The following is a 17,500-nucleotide window of genomic DNA, read 5'->3' on the forward strand; positions in this document are numbered from 1 at the left end:
GTGTTTGCCCTTGGTCTGGCTGAATTCCAATCATTCGCTGGTCCATCATAAAGGCCTGTTTTAAAACTCGGTTAAAAGGGGAAAGAAATGAACGCTGCTTGAAGCCAAAGCGGTAATGACTGCCGATGCGGTTTGGTTCGGAGCCGAGTCCCTTGAGCAATACCTTGCGCTGTCCATTAACGCTAGGTAAGAGCCGACGGTCGGTGGCCCCCGGAGGATCTGACAGCTGAAGGATTTGGGCCAGTAGGGGTTAAAGCATCCGAATCACACCACGGATCGTGGGATAACGGTCAGACGATTTGATCATCATCTGATCGCTGCCCAGTGAAGACCAGAGTGGGACCGTCCAGCTGCAGGCCTTTGAGCACGAGCAGCACACGGACGGACGCACAGCACCAGCCGTATTAGGATCCTTTAACTACTGGTAATCAATCTCACGAGGCTTTGATTGGCGGTCATCCAATGATGAACCAGCGTTAGGATCTTTCAGGACGGCTACAGCGCCTCGTACCTCCGGCGTGACAACAGGTGCATCCGTCGCGTGCGGAGAGCAGCGGCAGCCGTCGCGCGGGGCGGCGCGATAGCGCGAGATGCCGCTCGTGCGGTAAAAAAAAAAAAGATCACCTGTGACATTTGAAATGAGAAGACGAGATCTGAAAGAGTCCAAACCAAAACAGCATCATGATCACCTACCTCCAGATGAACAGTGATCCCCGGAATAGAAGAAACCAACGATCCAACGGCTGGACCGAGGAGGGGTGTGATGAGCTGAAGATGCTGAAGATGTTGGAGATGCTGGAGATGCCGGAGTTGCTGGAGATGCTGGACGGCCACAATCTTCTCAGTTTCCTACATTCGTCATATGTTCTCGAGGAGTTGCTCCAGGAACCTTCTCCCAGAACAGAGCAACATGTCCGCCGGTCCAACAGCGCTTGGTCCAACTTTAGTCAGTCAAAAAAGACCAGATTCAACTGGTTGTGTGAGTGTGTTCCCCGCTGTGGACTCGGCTCATCTCCCCGGGTCTGCGTTCATGTCTCCAATCGGTTTCTTCATCTCACGTCGCCATATCTAATAAGCGGTAACAGATCCTCCTGATCCCCTACTGGTGATTCAGACGACCCCCCCCCTTTCGCGTAGTCTCTCTCCCGCAGCCCCTGTCGCTTTAGGAAGAGTCGATCAATCACCGGACCAATCCCAGATCCGATGGACCAAGGCGGGGTGAGATCAACAAGCTCCGCGTGAGCGGAACGCGAGAAGGTTGTTGGTTTGGCGCTCTAGCGTCACTCGATAAAGAAGCTTTAGTGAGACAGGAGGGGAAGGTTCTCCCGCTGCTGTACCTGTGCGTCCTCTCCCGTGACGGCGGGACCAGAACGCGCTCCAGCGCGAGGAAGCAGGGTGGAGGTGAGCGCGAGCTTTCTCCGCGTGTTGTAGAGAATGAAACAGGTGGGTGGGTGATGAGCGGAGGGATGTGTTTTAGAGAGAGGGGGGAGAGGAAAGCGGATGGATAGTGAATGTGTGTGAGAGAGATAGAAGACAACCTATAGGTTTTATCTTTCTAGGCTACTATTCCCACTCAGTCTGAACGCAGAAAATCCTAATTCATGAGCACCAAGCCCCTAGGTCAATGGAATCCAATCTTTCACATGACTCGTCTGAAAATTAGGTAAACTGTAAGCAAGAGGAAGTAATATAATCAGGTTTATCTCTTAATTATACATACTTAATAAACAATGTCAATCCATAGAAAAATCTTTCTGAGAATTAAGAATGGACTCGTGCTTCACAACATCAGGAGGATGGTTTTCCCAGAAGGCCATGCAGGTTTTGGTGCAGACTCTTGTCCTCTCATGTCTGCGCCACCCTTCATGTTTGACCTCTGCAGCTCTTCCAGAATTCTTCAACCTGCCCAAGTCCCCCCACTCCCCCCCCCCCCTGCAATGGCCCCCCCTCTCTGCCAGACACCATCAACCCTGCACACTGCACCTCTAACCACTCTCTAACTAATGGAACCGCCAAACCCGACCTGAATAATATGGAGATGAACCAGCCAATGAGATTATAACCGAACAACGATTTATTTTATTTATTTACGAATGATTTTCCAAGACAAATCAATCACAATTTCCCAATTAACTTGAACTGTGACGGGTCTTTTTTGCATTCAACGTTAGATGAATAAATGACGGGTACACCACATCACATCTTACACACGCTGGGGACAGCCTACATGTGGTCCATCTTTCCCTCCACCCAATAACACCCCAGGAATGGTTTCGTTGCCTATACTTTAAACTGCTTAACTGGAGTGATGCGTCGCCCTATGTACGCAGCGGCCCCAGCTGAAGACCCCAGCAGCTCTCTGGTGCCCCTCCTAGCCGGTCGGCTAACCCGTGAACATCCTTTGATCTTCGTGACTTAACATCGTCCTGGGATGAGCAGTTCCTTCTCAGCGGCGGCCCGTGATTACAATAGCCCCTCCCCCCCCCCCCCGCTCCGCCGTACACTCTAACGCTAATGATGTAATATCCCCGGTCTGCTCTCTGTCCCGCGAGACGCCGCCCTCATCCGGTCGCAGCCACGGGGTTCTGAGCTACGTTTTAACAATTGCTGCATTTCTCATAATTAAAACTGGGTTTTGAAAGTAATCTTTACGGCTCAATCTTTCCCCCACTGGGAATAAGGACGCAGTGTCGGTGATGTTGTGCCGGTACAGAGGCTGGAGGCTACCCCTGGGTACGTGCACTGTGTTCATTACCATGTTATCTTAATAATAATTAGCAGTTAACTTTAATCGTCCACCTAGACAGAGGATCAAAGAATGTCACCGACCCTGATGAGAGCCGTCTGCTGATTTGATGTCAACGGCTACAGAGACAATTAAAAGTCACCTCTAAGTCCATAAATAACAGCAGTAACAGTTTATGCAGCCGGTTCCAACTGGGTCAGAGCATCTGAAACGTACACTCCACTGTGCTACTGCCTGGCACCCTACCACTACAGCCTTCCGGTGCTGCCCAATGGCATCGCAGGGATAGGTTGATTTCACTCAGCTTAGCTGGCCGGGCGGCTCCATTGGACGGAGCCGCCCGGCCAACCACTGCAGCCAATAGCGCTGCTGCTGCTGTGAGCCCCGCCCACGAGGAGGGCTGCAGGGCTGGTCCCTGAGCCCGTCCCCGACCGGGCCCCGGAGCCCGTCCCCGACCGGGCCCCTGAGCCCGTCCCCGACCGGGCCCCGGAGCCCGTCTCCGACCGGGCCCCTGAGCCCGTCCCCGACCGGGCCCCGGAGCCCGTCTCCGACCGGGCCCCTGAGCTCGTCCCCGACCGGGCCCCTGAACCCGTCCCCGACCGGGCCCCTGGGGACAAGTGTCACGCAGACAAAGAAAAAAAGGTGGCTCCTGCAGGCCTGCACGTCCGATTGATCCTGGCTTTGTGGGGATTTGAAAAGATTTGTGCAGCAGTTATTTCTCAGAGATCCTTCCAGGCCTAGTGCAGGTCTGGTTGGATGGCAGTCCCCTAAGCTCACACTGTTACAGGCATCTCAAAATAGATAGGGAAGGAGGGAGGAGATTTGGAGATGAGAGATGAGAGAAGATAAAGATGATCAAGAAGGAATAGATGGATGTCTGGACAGACAGATGGACGGGCAGCAGGGAAGGCGCTTGCTGAGCTGATACTGACCATAGCGTCCTAAATACATGAGGTTCTATTCTGGTCTCCTTACACAGGTACGAGGTCTGGCGGGGCTATGGTGGTTCTGGTGACGTGTGGAACCACACAAGGTGCATCGCTGTTGAATCAAATTTCTATGAAATCGTTTAGCGCATTTCATAAGCGATGGGTCAGGACCCAAATTGGGTTGTGATCCAGTTGGAGGTGGGCCATGGCCTGACACGTTGGCACAATAGAACTGGAGTGTGCGGTCGGATCCCACGGATACACACAGCCTCTTGGGTCCAAAGATCAGTACCTTGAGAAGCTCTGATTTAGCATACTCTGTAACTGAGTGAATGACAGTGAAATGATTAGCATGTCATTATAAAGAAGCAGTCAGTAGGCATAAGGGATGCCTACAGCTAGCATGCGGACATTGGGCAGGAACCAAGAACCCTTCAGCTCCAGTCTACTGCTCAACCTCAAGGTGACGACAACAGAAACACACAGGTAAAAGAGAGAATAGACATTGATAAGAAAGAAATAGAGATCTAGTGGTGCAGACAGAGATCAGTTTGATAGGGACTATTACCACTTCACACCTGGGAAGTCAGATGCATTTACCCATCCTGTTCGATGTGGGGAGAATGTGTCCAAGACCACCTTCTGATGTGGGTTGACAGATACGATCTCTGATGCGTCCTGACTATATTTATACCTGGATATGTATGCGTTAAAATCGAATCCGATTGCCCAATATGCATGCTAATGCAAGGTGTGAAGTACATTTTTTAACAGCCCTTTATCACAGTTACAGCCTAAAAGGACTATACAGGCTATATATTAAGGACGAACCTTAGCCCCCAAAGGGCAAGGAAAGGTTATTGACATCAAAAGCAACATGGCCAGACAATATTTGAAATACTATGTCAAACAAAAAATGTATTTAAAAAGGGTCCATGGTGACTGGCTGCTGGCTAGTGATCAAACCTTAGCTGTCAGGGGGTCTATCATCCAGCCTGATCACTAGCTGTCAGGGGGTCCAGGCATCCAGCCTGATCACTAGCTGTCAGGGGGTCCAGGCATCCAGCCTGATCACTAGCTGTCAGGGGGTCCAGGCATCCAGCCTGATCACTAGCTGTCAGGGGGTCCAGGCATCCAGCCTGATCACTAGCTGTCAGGGGGTCCAGGCATCCAGCCTGATCACTAGCTGTCAGGGGGTCCAGGCATCCAGCCTGATCACTGCAGCTGTCAGGGGGTCCAGGCATCCAGCCTGATCACAGGTAGGGGAGGTCGAAACCGTCCAGGGTTTAAAGGTAAGCAGCAGTAGCGATGTCAAATCTGACCTGGCATTTAATGTAAGCCAGTGGAGAGAGGGGAGAATATATGCTGTGTCGAGTCTAGCAGTGGCATTTTGCACAGGCTGGCAGCTTTTCGTAGTGGAGTTGGATACACCAGAAAATGGAATGAGGTCTCGATTATATAAATATGTTGATGTCCCTGCGTCCGCTGCAGATTAAAGTGATATGATTTTAGCAATATTTCAAAAACGAAAGAATGGAGACCTGGTGATACTTTTTACATCATGGTCGAGCAAGACAGCAAGACTTTTGACACAGGAACTTGAGGATTTAGCAGAGCCCAGCATGACATCTTCAAACTAGGATTGTGGTTGCCTCGGGCCGATGACTATCAGGTCCTTCTCCCTTAGGCTGCGTGGAGTGGTGGGACATCCATCTCCTCATTACAGTTGGGCAAGATTCAACCATCTGGATCCCTCTGGTCAAGGGATCTAGGAAAGGAAAAGATCAAATAAGGAATGCAGTCAGTGATTGAAAACCAAAGGGAGTTGAGACCATCAAAGGATACCAGAGGGACAGTCTGAGCTCCCACAACCGATCAATAAAGGAGCGCTCGCACCAAGGCCCTGGCAGTGGTCACCCCCTCCTGTTCCCACCATTAAACCATTTATTTCCCATTACAGGAGGAGGGATCTCTCCATAGACTCTAAATAAGACATCTGCCAACCAGCGGAAGTTCGAATGTGTAACGTGACTTAAGATCAACGTGTGCAGCAAGGCTGCCTTGTTAGACATTTAGATGGGGAATATCAATCACAATCAAATCCAGCGCAGGACAGGATAGATCAGCTGCATTATGCAACAGAGAAGCAGAGAATATTCCAATATCCAATAACACATCACACCAATAATGAACAGAACCTTGTACGGCTTTATGCACAATTGGGTATTAACCTAGGACAAGAGGCCTTTTGAAACCAACTCAGAGGAAATATTCTTGTCTTTTCACTGAACAGTATCAATGTTGAAGGGTAATTGTTTCATATTTTCAGGCTGCTTGTTTGGCTATGCTGTTCATACATGTGTGTTGTTCCGTGCAGTACAGGGTCCATGTTATTAGGCTGAGCTGCTGTTTATCATGGGGCCTAACATATTTTTTACAGATTTGTTAGAATGTGCAGTAAGCAGTAGGTTCACAAGCAGTAGGTTCTTCCTAGTATCCAATGTCACCAAACAGTTTCCAATGCATCATTTATCAATTATAAAAGAAACACACACAAAATACACTTTTATTGATTTTCCAGCTGGTTCATAGTTTGTGTGTGTTTGTGACTGTGTTTGTGTGTGAGTGTGCATTGTCACAGAAATTGATCTCAGGTGAAGTGTGTGTGTGTATGGTTGTGTGGGTATTTATTGTCCTTAGATGGCATCTTAGTTGTTTGTGTGTGTGTGTGTGTGTGTGTGTGTGTGTGTGTGTGTGTGTGTGTGTGAGTGTGTGTGTGTGTGTGTGTGTGGGTGTGTGTGTGTGTGTGTGTGTTTGTTATAAGATCATCAATCATTCCAGGTGTTTGTGTGTGTGAGTGTGGGTGTGTGGGTGTGTGGGTGAGTGTGTGTGTGTGTGTGTGTGTGTGTGTGTGTGTGTGTGTGTGTGAGAGAGCGTTTGTGTGTGAGTGTGAGTGTGTGTGTGTGTGTGTGTGTGTGTGTGTGTGTGTGTGTGTGTGTGTGTGTGTGTGTGTTAGTGTATGTGTGTGTGAGCTGTATACACAGCTAATACCTTAGCTTCCCAGTGAACGGTGTGGCCACTGCGATACAGATACACGTGCACATGATGCACAAATTAGTCGTTTTCCTTCAGTGAAAACGTTGATCAGGGAGGTTAAGAAATTGCATTACCCCCTTCCCCCCAAGATAAGATTCACACACAAAGGCTGATTCTGTGCATGGAAATTAGCAGGCATTATGTATGAAACGGCCATGGTGACCATTACCGAAATATGATTGAGCATAAATCCCATAAGAGTCTGACCTATGACATGAACCATTAAAGTGTCCGGGTAGTGATGGCTGCTATCAGGGTGCTTCCCGTTGATAGAGGGTGCAGTGGACATAGACATGATCAGCTCTCAGAGACAGTCAGGGTGTGAGCGGCGGTGCAGGGTTCGTCCCCAGTGGACACAGACATGTTCAGCACAGGGAGTCAGGATGTGATACTGGGGTTGGAAGCATCAGAGCTCCAGCTGCTTAAAAGGCTGGTCAATACGTTTTACATTTATTCATTTGACGCCTTCCCCGAAGCAATTTGCGAGCTGAGTTGAATAATCACGGCACGCGTTCGATAATAGAGCAGCAGATACAAAATGTAAGGAAGGTGGCGACCGAGTGAAGCATATTTCTTTATTAAAGCAGCCAGGCCGTGCTTATGAGTCAGAGGTAAGGAAACACATGAACACACAGTAGCCGTGCTACAGTACCGGGATAGACGTGAGAATGGCCTTCAAACCAAACATTGTGTGTGTGTTGTCTACACAGAAAGAAGGTGAACCACCTTACGCTTGATAGATCAGTTGCTACTAGTAAAACCTGACCCCTGATTTGCCCTTTCTGTGTTCTTTATTTATTTATTTATTTTAGATTAAGAAATGTAAGATAGTTTAAAATGAGATGTTTGTTTCACCCCTTTTGTGTTGAATAGTAACAATAAAGAATATCAAAAATTCAAACAGAAACAAGCAGAATATCCTGCAGTGAAACCAAATCTTGGAGCACGGCCATGCCTTGCGGAAGCTCACTGTTCTTTCTCTCTGTCCTGTGGTTGATAAAAGCCATCTTCAGATGTTCGCAGAGGAGCAGACCATACCGAACTCCTGCACAGAGCCTGGACTCCAAATGAGAACACGCAAGTCAGGTTTATTTCTATTGTTCATGAGAATAATGGCTGCATTCAGCGGTTCCCAGTCAAGGGGATTTACGTAAACCTGAGCCCCATGTCTTCTCCCACGTCACATATACAGAGCATAACACATCAAAGGATAGTGATGGTATCGGGGTGACAACTGACTATATTAGCTTCACATCTTCAGTGTCTTATACCTGGCCCAGAACAAAGAATGGACATCCAATTTAACAAACATCCTCAACTACACTATATACAGGTTAGATCACATGTTGGTGTCATCATCAGCATGCGGAAATTGGTCAGAGCAGTGCAAATGTGTTAGGTGTGTTAAAAAGGTTGTTGAAACTGCAGTGGACAGATCTTGAGTAATGTTTGTATCAATAAAAGTGCACACTTTCCTGTTCTTCTTTGTTGCTTTTGTTGTTTTGGCTCATGTCTTGGGTATCCATCTTTGATCGTAAATACTTCAGAAGCCTCTTTATTGTTTTCATTTGAAGTCATCATCCATCCTTGTTAATCTCCCATAAACTGGCATTTGTTTCTGCTGGTCTTTAATGAGGTCCCCATAGATCTTCCTTTCCTCTTAGCAGCGTTCAGTGCCAACAAAAGTATCCATTTTCTAAAATGTCATTATCCTAGCCCTCAGATTATGTTACTGGTATTTGAGTACTTCATAATTATGTGTGGAAGTCAACGCTGTTTCACTGTCTTTTAACTTTAAGTTACTTACAGAATTCCTCTTTCTAATTCAAATTCGTTTTGGGTTATCATCTTTGGACATATGTCTCATCTTTGGATTTTGGTTTTCTCAGGGTAAAATCCTTATATAAACAGTATAAACTTTTCTTCAAGCATCTTGTTAAAGACATTTGGGGAATTTATGGGAATTAGAATCTGTGAGAAGTGCAGCTGCACCCAACCCCTAGCTCCATCCAGACGCCTGAACCCTGGGGAGTTCAGATGTGCCCCTGGCAGGTCTGTGCAGCCTTGCTCAACGCTCATCCATGTTGGTGGACCAACCTGGCCCTTAATGCATGCCCTTACTGTAGGTTGTACGTCCTGGCACTTAAAAATAGTACTTAGCATCGTGTAGCATCTTATCCAAGCTATCTTTGTTGAATATGGGAAATGGGCAAACCTTGTGATTGTAAGTGCACTTGGCACTTGTTCTATGAACATCGTTACTGTACCGACAGTGATAGATTGTTGTTTCTCTATTTTCTGCAAAATAATCTTATTGTAAGTCGCTTTGGATAAAAGCGTCTTCTAAATACCCTAAATGTAATGCAAATGACTAAAATCCTTTCACCGTCTCACCGGGCCCACAAATCTAAACGATCCCAACTCATTTTCATTAGTATATAAAAGCTGTTGCCTCCTATTGCCGCTCTAGATTGCCGTGAAAGAGCGGGGTCTATCCTGGGCCAATCAAATACAAGGAGCTCACAAACACACACACACACACACACACACACACACACACACACACACACACACACACACACACGCACACACGCACACACACACACGCACACACGCACACACACACACACACACACACACACACACACACATACACACAAACACACACACACACACACACACACACACACACACACACACACACACACACACACACACACACACACACACACACACATACACACATACACAAACACATGCATGAAAACTCTCCTGTAAAATATGCTATGGCAAGGATGGCATGAGGTAAAAGTTTGAAGTTGCCTGGAAGGTTATGTCTGCAACATCGCATGAATAATGGAACAGCGAGTGAATTTAACATCGAGACCTGAGGAGGGATGGGCAAGCACTAGAGCGAGAGAGAGAGAGAGAGAGAGAGAGAGAGAGAGAGAGAGAGAGAGAGAGAGAGAGAGAGAGAGAGTGAGAGAGAGAGAGAGAGAGAGAGAGAGAGAGAGAGAGAGAGAGAGAGAGAGAGAGAGAGAGAGAGAGAGCGAGAGAGAGAGAGAGAGAGAGAGAGAGAGAGAGAGAGAGAGAGAGAGTGAGAGAGAGAGTGAGAGAGAGAGAGAGAGAGAGAGAGAGAGAGAGAGAGAGATAGGGATGGCCTTAGAGCCAGAGAACGGCTCACTGGAGGAGTGAGAAGTGATGCTCTGCTTGTAGAAGCGCTGACTTGATGTATGAACAAGAAAGCCTTTTAAGTTGTATCCAGCCCTTTTGCCCTGCACCTCACCGGTGGGGATGTGCGCAGTAAACGTAAAAGTAAACTTGCCACCACCTCTTTCTGTTTGGACTGGTAAAGAGAGAAAGAGTTGTTCCATCCACTGACATGTGGCAGGAGTGCATACAGCCAACATACGTAGACGAGCCAAACGCTCCCATCCACATCATTCGCACCATTCGCATTGCAGGTGCTTTATGCAGAATCAATACGCCACGAGCAGAACAAGATGATGACAGGAGTTCAGATTAGGTGGTATGGATATGAATGATGTGAATGCTGAAGGTCATTAAAGGTTGCACATTAGTGTCCACTCGTCTTTCTCTTCCACGTGCATTCTGAAGAGCCAACGTGCTTCTTGCCCTCATGTGATACATCGAGAGACGACCCGTGTGTACTAAGACTGAATCACAGAATGAAAAAAAATATGCCGACTTCTCTGTGTTATGATTGTCTCTGCTTATTGAGTCATCGCTCATGAGGTCGAAAAGACGGAGCCATGTGATCCGGATAGGAAACAAAACGCACGCACACACATCCATATGGTGGGCTGCATTGAGGACACACACACACACACACAGGTGTTCCACCACACACACGCACAAACACACGCACCAATGCACGGACGCAAACACACAAATACACGCACAGAAGTCAGTGATTGCATCACATTTTGCTCACCTTGATTCTGTTTGCAGCGTGAACAGACTGCTGAGAGTGGCACACCACCAGCCAGATTGGCTGCCCGTTTGGTGGTCGGGCGGCAGGTGTAAAGAACAGATGAAGAGGCGTCCCGGGGGGATGGGGGACAGGCAGCTGCTTCCCACAAGAGGATACAGCGGCTCAGATATACAGCAAGGTACAGGACCCATTACTAACATGTACATGTGTGCATATTTGTCTGTGTGTGTGTGTGTGTGTGTGTGTGTGTGTGTGTGTGTGTGTGTGTGTGTGTGTGTGTGTGTGTGCATGTGTGTGTGTGTGTGTGTGTGTGTTTTAAAGTGTATATGTGTGTGTGCATGTGTGAATGTGTGTGTGTGTGTGTGTGTGTGTGGTGTGTTGTACCTGTGTGTGTGTGGGTGTGTTTGTACGATTGTGTGTGTGTCTGTGTGTGTACCTGTGTGTGTGTGTGTGTGTGTGTGCGTGTGTGTGTGTGTGTGTGTGTATGTGTGTGCTCCAGGTTTTTGGGGTGCACACATTGGTGTGATTGCATGGGAGATTGATGGCAGACTTCCACGCCCGCTGCAGCTTTATGAATTTGAAACTTTATGAAGAGCCTGCAGCTGGGAGAGATAAATAAATACATGAAAAACAAAAACAAAAAACATTTTCCAAAGATTAATTTAAAGGCTGTGGGCTCCAGTGGCCTGAGTTGAATTCTAAGCATTTGGAAAATTATGTTGAAAATATTTGACACATTCAAAGAAATGCAGGTGGGAAAACACGCTTAGACAGCAAACAAACAATCACACACACATACAAACACACACACACACACACACACACACACACACACACACACACACACACACACACACACACACACACATGCAGATGTCCTCATGCTGTTAATGGGGTCAAATGAGTTAGAAGTAAAAAACGATTAAATTATTTCCAGGTAATTTTATTTTTTTAACATGATTCATTCATAGGTTGAGAAAAACCTAAATCATCTTGGCCTACAGTCTATACCACGTCTTTACTCTCTAAACCACTCCCTTAGCCCTCTACATCTAATGCCACTCTTAGCACCAAATCCCGATTCAAATGTTCCTATTTATAAAACAGTGCAACTATAACCTTGTTCCCAGGCATTCTTATTGCCTGCAATGGGGTGCTCCAAGTGTGCGTTATGTATATCAGTCCAGCGACGGGGGCCACAGGCTTGTCATTTATATTCGGTCTTTGCAGTGACTTTGTGATCGGTCTTTGCAGTGACTTTGTGTTCGGTCTTTGCAGTGACTTTGTGTTCGGTCTTTGCAGTGACTTTGTGTTCGGTCTTTGCAGTGACTTTGTGTTCGGTCTTTGCAGTGACTTTGTGTTCGGTCTTTGCAGTGACTTTGTGATCGGTCTTTGCAGTGACTTTGTGTTCGGTCTTTGCAGTGCCTTTGTATTCGGTCTTGGCAGTGACTTTGTATGCGCGCCATACCTTTGCTTTTAGTGTGAAAGGAGTGAGCGGTGAGAAGTAATGATTATATAAGAATTACATTTGTAACATTAGAACCTCAGTTCTAAACATAACTTTGACCCCAACAGCAACAGATTTGAGACACAATTTTTAAACAGCTGTATTCAAATGAAAGAAGAATGACTGATCACACATTCTGAGATAAATTACATAGAAAGACCTAATAGAAAATAACATTTAGAAACCTTTAAAAACACTTCCCTCCTTGCGAGATGCAAATTTGTCAATGACGGAATGCTCTCATTATTTTCCACAGAGAGCATGCCCATGCATTGAGGCGATCTAGTGACATTGTGCTCCTGAGGGAGGTCTTGATCCTCCTCAGTGAAGAAGCACCTCTCAGATCTGTCGTCATAGGAGTTATGATGAGGATCTCCAGCAGAGCATCAGTGTCAGAAGATGTCCAGAAGACGCTTCTCCAGGAAGAGATGGTAGTTTCTTCCCGCGTGCAACTGGCCTCATCAACAACGGCCCCGGACCCCCACTAACATTGACACGCACACTACCCCCCCTTCCCCATCAACACCCACAGTCATCTGCCTATGATGACAACAAGTTTTGCACTACTTTCATCATCACGCACAATTGTACATATATTCTTTTCTTATCTTATCCTCTTATCTTATTACGGTGCATATGTATATGTATATAGAGTATCTCTATTTATTTATTTAAATTTTTTATTTACTCTTATCTTTTTCAGTACTTATTATTCAATACTTGCTTTAATGTTTATTGTTTACTGTTTATTGTTTGTTAAGATCGTGCGCAACGAATACGATTACCAAGACAAATTCCTAATATGTGTAAATGTATTTGGCAATAAACCTTTTCTGATTCTGATTCTGATTCTGATTCTGATTCTGATACAAAGCCACAGTAGCACTCATCATTGCTGTAGATGACTGACAGTTTAGTTTTCTTTGAATTCGCCCTGCAGAAGGGTCTGGAGAAGAGCAATACATTTCATTCTGCTTCCCATCCATTTTTGCGGGAGCCAATCACCAAGCTGGCTTCCCCCCCTGACGCGCTATTGGTTGGTTTAAGATAATGACGACAGGGAAACGACGGCAAGCAGCCAATTGTGAACAGAGTCAGTCGAACTAGGTCCGTTGATCACGCCTCTTGTGCTGAAGAAGATGACAGCAGCCTCCCCAGACCAAGCTCAATCTATGATTGAGTTTGGTCTGGCAATAGCCAGGCTTCTGATCAGGCACTCGGTGAAGGAGAACTGCTGTTTCGGCCGAAGGTAGTGTCATAAACCGCCAAAATGAATGCACCAATTGAATATTATTTAATTCAGAAAATGTATATTAATTAAATATGGAGATGGTTAAGAATCATTATTTGTCCTGTGTCATTCCTTCCCTCTTTTCCTTGACCTCGATGAAAAACTTAATGAGGTCATGGAAACATGTGGAGGAGAATTTATAAGGACTTAGGAAAAGACCACTGCTAAGAGAATCCGACTGCACCTACACTAGGCTACGTCACTATGAGACTACACCTACACTAGGCTACGTCACTATCATACTACACCTACAGGCTATATCACTATGAGACTACACCTACACTAGGCTACGTCACTATGAGACTACACCTACACTAGGCTACGTCACTATCATACTACACCTACAGGCTTTATCACTATGAGACTACACCTACACTAGGCTACGTCACTATGAGACTACACCTACACTAGGCTACGTCACTATCATACTACACCTACAGGCTATATCACTATGAGACTACACCTACACTAGGCTACGTCACTATTAGACTACACCTACAGTAGGCTACGTCACTATTAGACTACACCTACAGTAGGCCACGTCACTATCATACTACACCTACAGGCTATATCACTATGAGACTACACCTACACTAGGCTACGTCACTATTAGACTACACCTACAGTAGGCCACGTCAATATGAGACTACACCTACACTAGGCTACCTCACTACGAGACTACACCTACACTAGGCTACCTCACTACGAGACTGCAGATGTTGTGGACGGAGGTCTGTGTTGGTGAGACGACAATGTTCTGAGGATGCACTGCCTAAAGCACGTCTTAGATACTTTGCTTGCGTTCTAACCGTGCTGCTTCACGCAGGCTGTATAAACGTGGAGAAGACGGTTAAAATGATGCTTTATTACTACGGTTGGAAGTGAAATTAAAAAGGAATCCAGGCTACCAGTTGCTCACGCTCACTAATAGCTTACAGATTGCTATGGCCTTTTTAGCAATTACACTTTAAGTCTTTAATCCTGCCTACAGCAACTTTTAACTCAACAAGATATTTATTAGCCAAGGACAATGTTCTTTGTACTAAACTTGAAAAGGGTTGTCGATCCGACTTTCATCAAGTTTTACACATTTGGATACTTCTACACATTTTCATACGGTCTGTGTACGAATATCCCAACCCTGCAGAGCGCATAGCGAACACGAATGATTAGTTGATCTTTATTTCATTATGAGGACCCCCCCACCCCAAAGGCTCTCACCGTCTCCGCTGTCCAACGATGTCTGATTCCCCTTTAAGTATCTCTGATAAACGATCCACACCGCTCAGGGCCCAGCGAGGCAGTCACCATCGCCCTGATACCCTGGAGTCGTTTAACACGTATAGCAATGATCGCTAAACTTTATTATCCTTAGACGGTGAGTCCAGAGTGGTTCTTTGGCCCGTAAAAGGAGAGGGCTCCCGCAGGTGAGATAAACGCAATAAAGGTCACTAGGACCGTAAAGCCACTTTTCCTAAGCACAACAAGGATTACACTCGGTGGACAGTAGCTACTGCAGCAGGCCTGTGGAGGCGCCTCAGGCCTGGGGGTCCATGGCTTGAAGTTAAATGGGAAATATCAACACACACAGACACACACACACACACAAACACACACACACACACGGACACGCACACACACACACACACACACAGGCAGGAATGCACCACAACACACACACACAGCTTCTCATCATAGCGTGTATCCAAAGCATTCTGGAGGGTATTGTCACTCGGGGTATGTAATCATACCGTATTCAATAATGCATGAAGTCATATATCCACCACACAACTCAGACTTCCACTGGGCTGACCCTGGGTCATCGTCCCAGCTGGTCCCAGCCGCCCTTCTTCTTTGTGTGGCTGTGTTCGTCTCTTCTTCTCTATCTTCACTCGCTCTCTGGCTCCTTGTGCTCGTTCGTCCCCTCACGGCCGTCTCTGCGATCCTCTAATGTTGATATAATACAACACACTCCTGCTCACTGTGTAAATAAGGGATGACCGTCCCCAGAGATGGTTTGTTGTGTGTCTGTTTAATCTATTTTCCTTTTTGGGGGGCGCTGGGGGTGAGCGTGTGCGTGTGTGTGCGGCTGTTTGCGTGTGTTTGTGAGTCGGGGGAGTGGGGGGCAAAGCGCTGAAGGGCCCAGTCTGCTGCGGGAGAGTGTCTGTGAACGCTGAGACGTGCTCAGAGCTCCCATCTAGAATCCCTCCTGGGCCATCACAAGGCACGGCTCTCTGGATTAAATAACACCAGCGGAGATGAAAGTAAATCTGGGATCAGTGAGGGGCTGCGGAGGGGGGGGGGGGGGGGGGGGAACCAGGGTTCCACATCCATTTGATGTGGAGTCTCCCTGGGGGGTAAGTATCTCTGGGGGGTAAGTCTTTCCGGGGGGTTAGTCTCTCTGTGGGGTTAGTCTCTATGGGCCTTGGGGGGGTTACATTCTATCTGCGGTGTTAGTCTCTCTGGGGGCTTAATCACTATAGGGGTTAGTCTGTCTGGGGGGGTTAGTCTATCTGGGGGGTTAGTCTCTCTGGGGGGTAAGTCTCTCTAGGGTTAGTCTCTCTGGGGGGTTAGTCTCTTTAGGGGTTAGTCTCTCTGGGGGGTTAGTCTCTCTAGGGTTAGTCTCTCTGGGGGGTTAGTCTCTCTAGGGTTAGTCTCTTTGGGGGGTTAGTCTCTTTAGGGGTTAGTCTCTCTGGGGGGTTAGTCTCTCTGGGGGGTCAGTCTCTCTAGGGGTTAGTCTCTCTGGGGGGTTAGTCTCTCTGGGGGGTTAGTCTCTCTAGGGTTAGTCTCTCTGGGGGGTCAGTCTCTCTGGGGGGTTAGTCTCTGGGGGGTTAGTCTCTCTAGGGTTAGTCTCTCTAGGGTTAGTCTCTCTGGGGGGTTAGTCTCTCTAGGGTTAGCCTCTCTGGGGGGTCAGTCTCTCTGGGGGGTTAGTCTCTCTGGGGGGTTAGTCTCTCTATGGTTAGTCTCTCTGGGGGGTCAGTCTCTCTGGGGGGTTAGTCTCTCTGGGGGGTTAGTCTCTCTGGGGGGTTAGTCTCTCTGGGGGGGGGGTTAGTCTCTCTGGGGGGTTAGTCTCTCTAGGGGTTAGTCTCTCTGGGGGGTTAGTCTCTCTGGGGGGTTAGTCTCTCTGGAGGGTTATTCTCTCTGGGGGGTCAGTCTATCTGGGGGGTCAGTCTCTCTGGGGGGTTAGTCTCTCTGGGGGGTTAGTCTCTCTGGGGGGGTCAGTCTATCTGGGGGGTCAGTCTATCTGGGGGGTCAGTCTCTCTGGGGGGTCAGTCTATCTGGGCTGCCCGGGCCTTCAGGGGCCTGGGCAGCAGTGGCCCCTCTCAGATCTTAATCTGGATGTCTGGTTGGTTGTGCCTGTCCATCTGTATCCATGTATCTATGTTAATAATACTATCTAAGTATCTGAATGTATTTGTGTATATAAAATGTATTTTTGTATCTTTGTATCTATCCATCTGTGTTTGTAGCGTCGTGCCTGTCTATTCATGTATCATATCTATCCATCTCTCACTATCCATGCATCAATGCTATCGATCATCTAGCATAATCAATGTTCATTCAAAATCAGAGAAGGCAGATATATGTCAGGTATGTGTCCAGTCCATTTCACCCAGAGAAACCAGCCATGAAACCAGCTGAGTGAACACATAGAGCCCATCCTTGGAATCTTTGAGCTTGGAGTTCTGAATGTAATCCATACGTGTCTGATAGGGTGTAAGCTCCCATCCTCACTGAGTCTATTTGAAGGTGAACAGCGTCTTTAGCACTGCCCCTGGCAACATTGGGGGGCAGTCATCCTGCAATACCCTTACATGACGGTCCCAGGAAACCAGGGGTGTTTCCTGGCCATGGAGCCCCAGGGAGGAGGCACTGAGCTGGGGATGGATGCGGGCGGAGTGCGCGGAATGGGTCTTCAACCGGTGGCAGTGGATGGTTTATCTCCTTCAATCCTCATTTATCATTCATCCATCAT

At 47.3% G+C, this 17,500-nt stretch overlaps 1 protein-coding gene across 1 annotated transcript in view; it reads right to left on the bottom strand.

Annotated features, from left to right (window-relative positions):
• Window positions 1-1,435, bottom strand: part of caln2 (calneuron 2) — a 29,777-nt gene extending 28,342 nt beyond the window's left edge. Inside the window, exon 1 of the mRNA XM_030362141.1 lies at window positions 694-1,435. The gene's annotated coding sequence lies outside the window, so the exon portion shown is untranslated. The remainder of the gene's footprint in view (window positions 1-693) is intronic.
• Window positions 1,436-17,500: the final 16,065 nt, after the last annotated feature.

The sequence above is a fragment of the Gadus morhua genome, chromosome 7 (genome assembly GCF_902167405.1).
Source record: "Gadus morhua chromosome 7, gadMor3.0, whole genome shotgun sequence".
NCBI lineage: Eukaryota > Metazoa > Chordata > Actinopteri > Gadiformes > Gadidae > Gadus > Gadus morhua.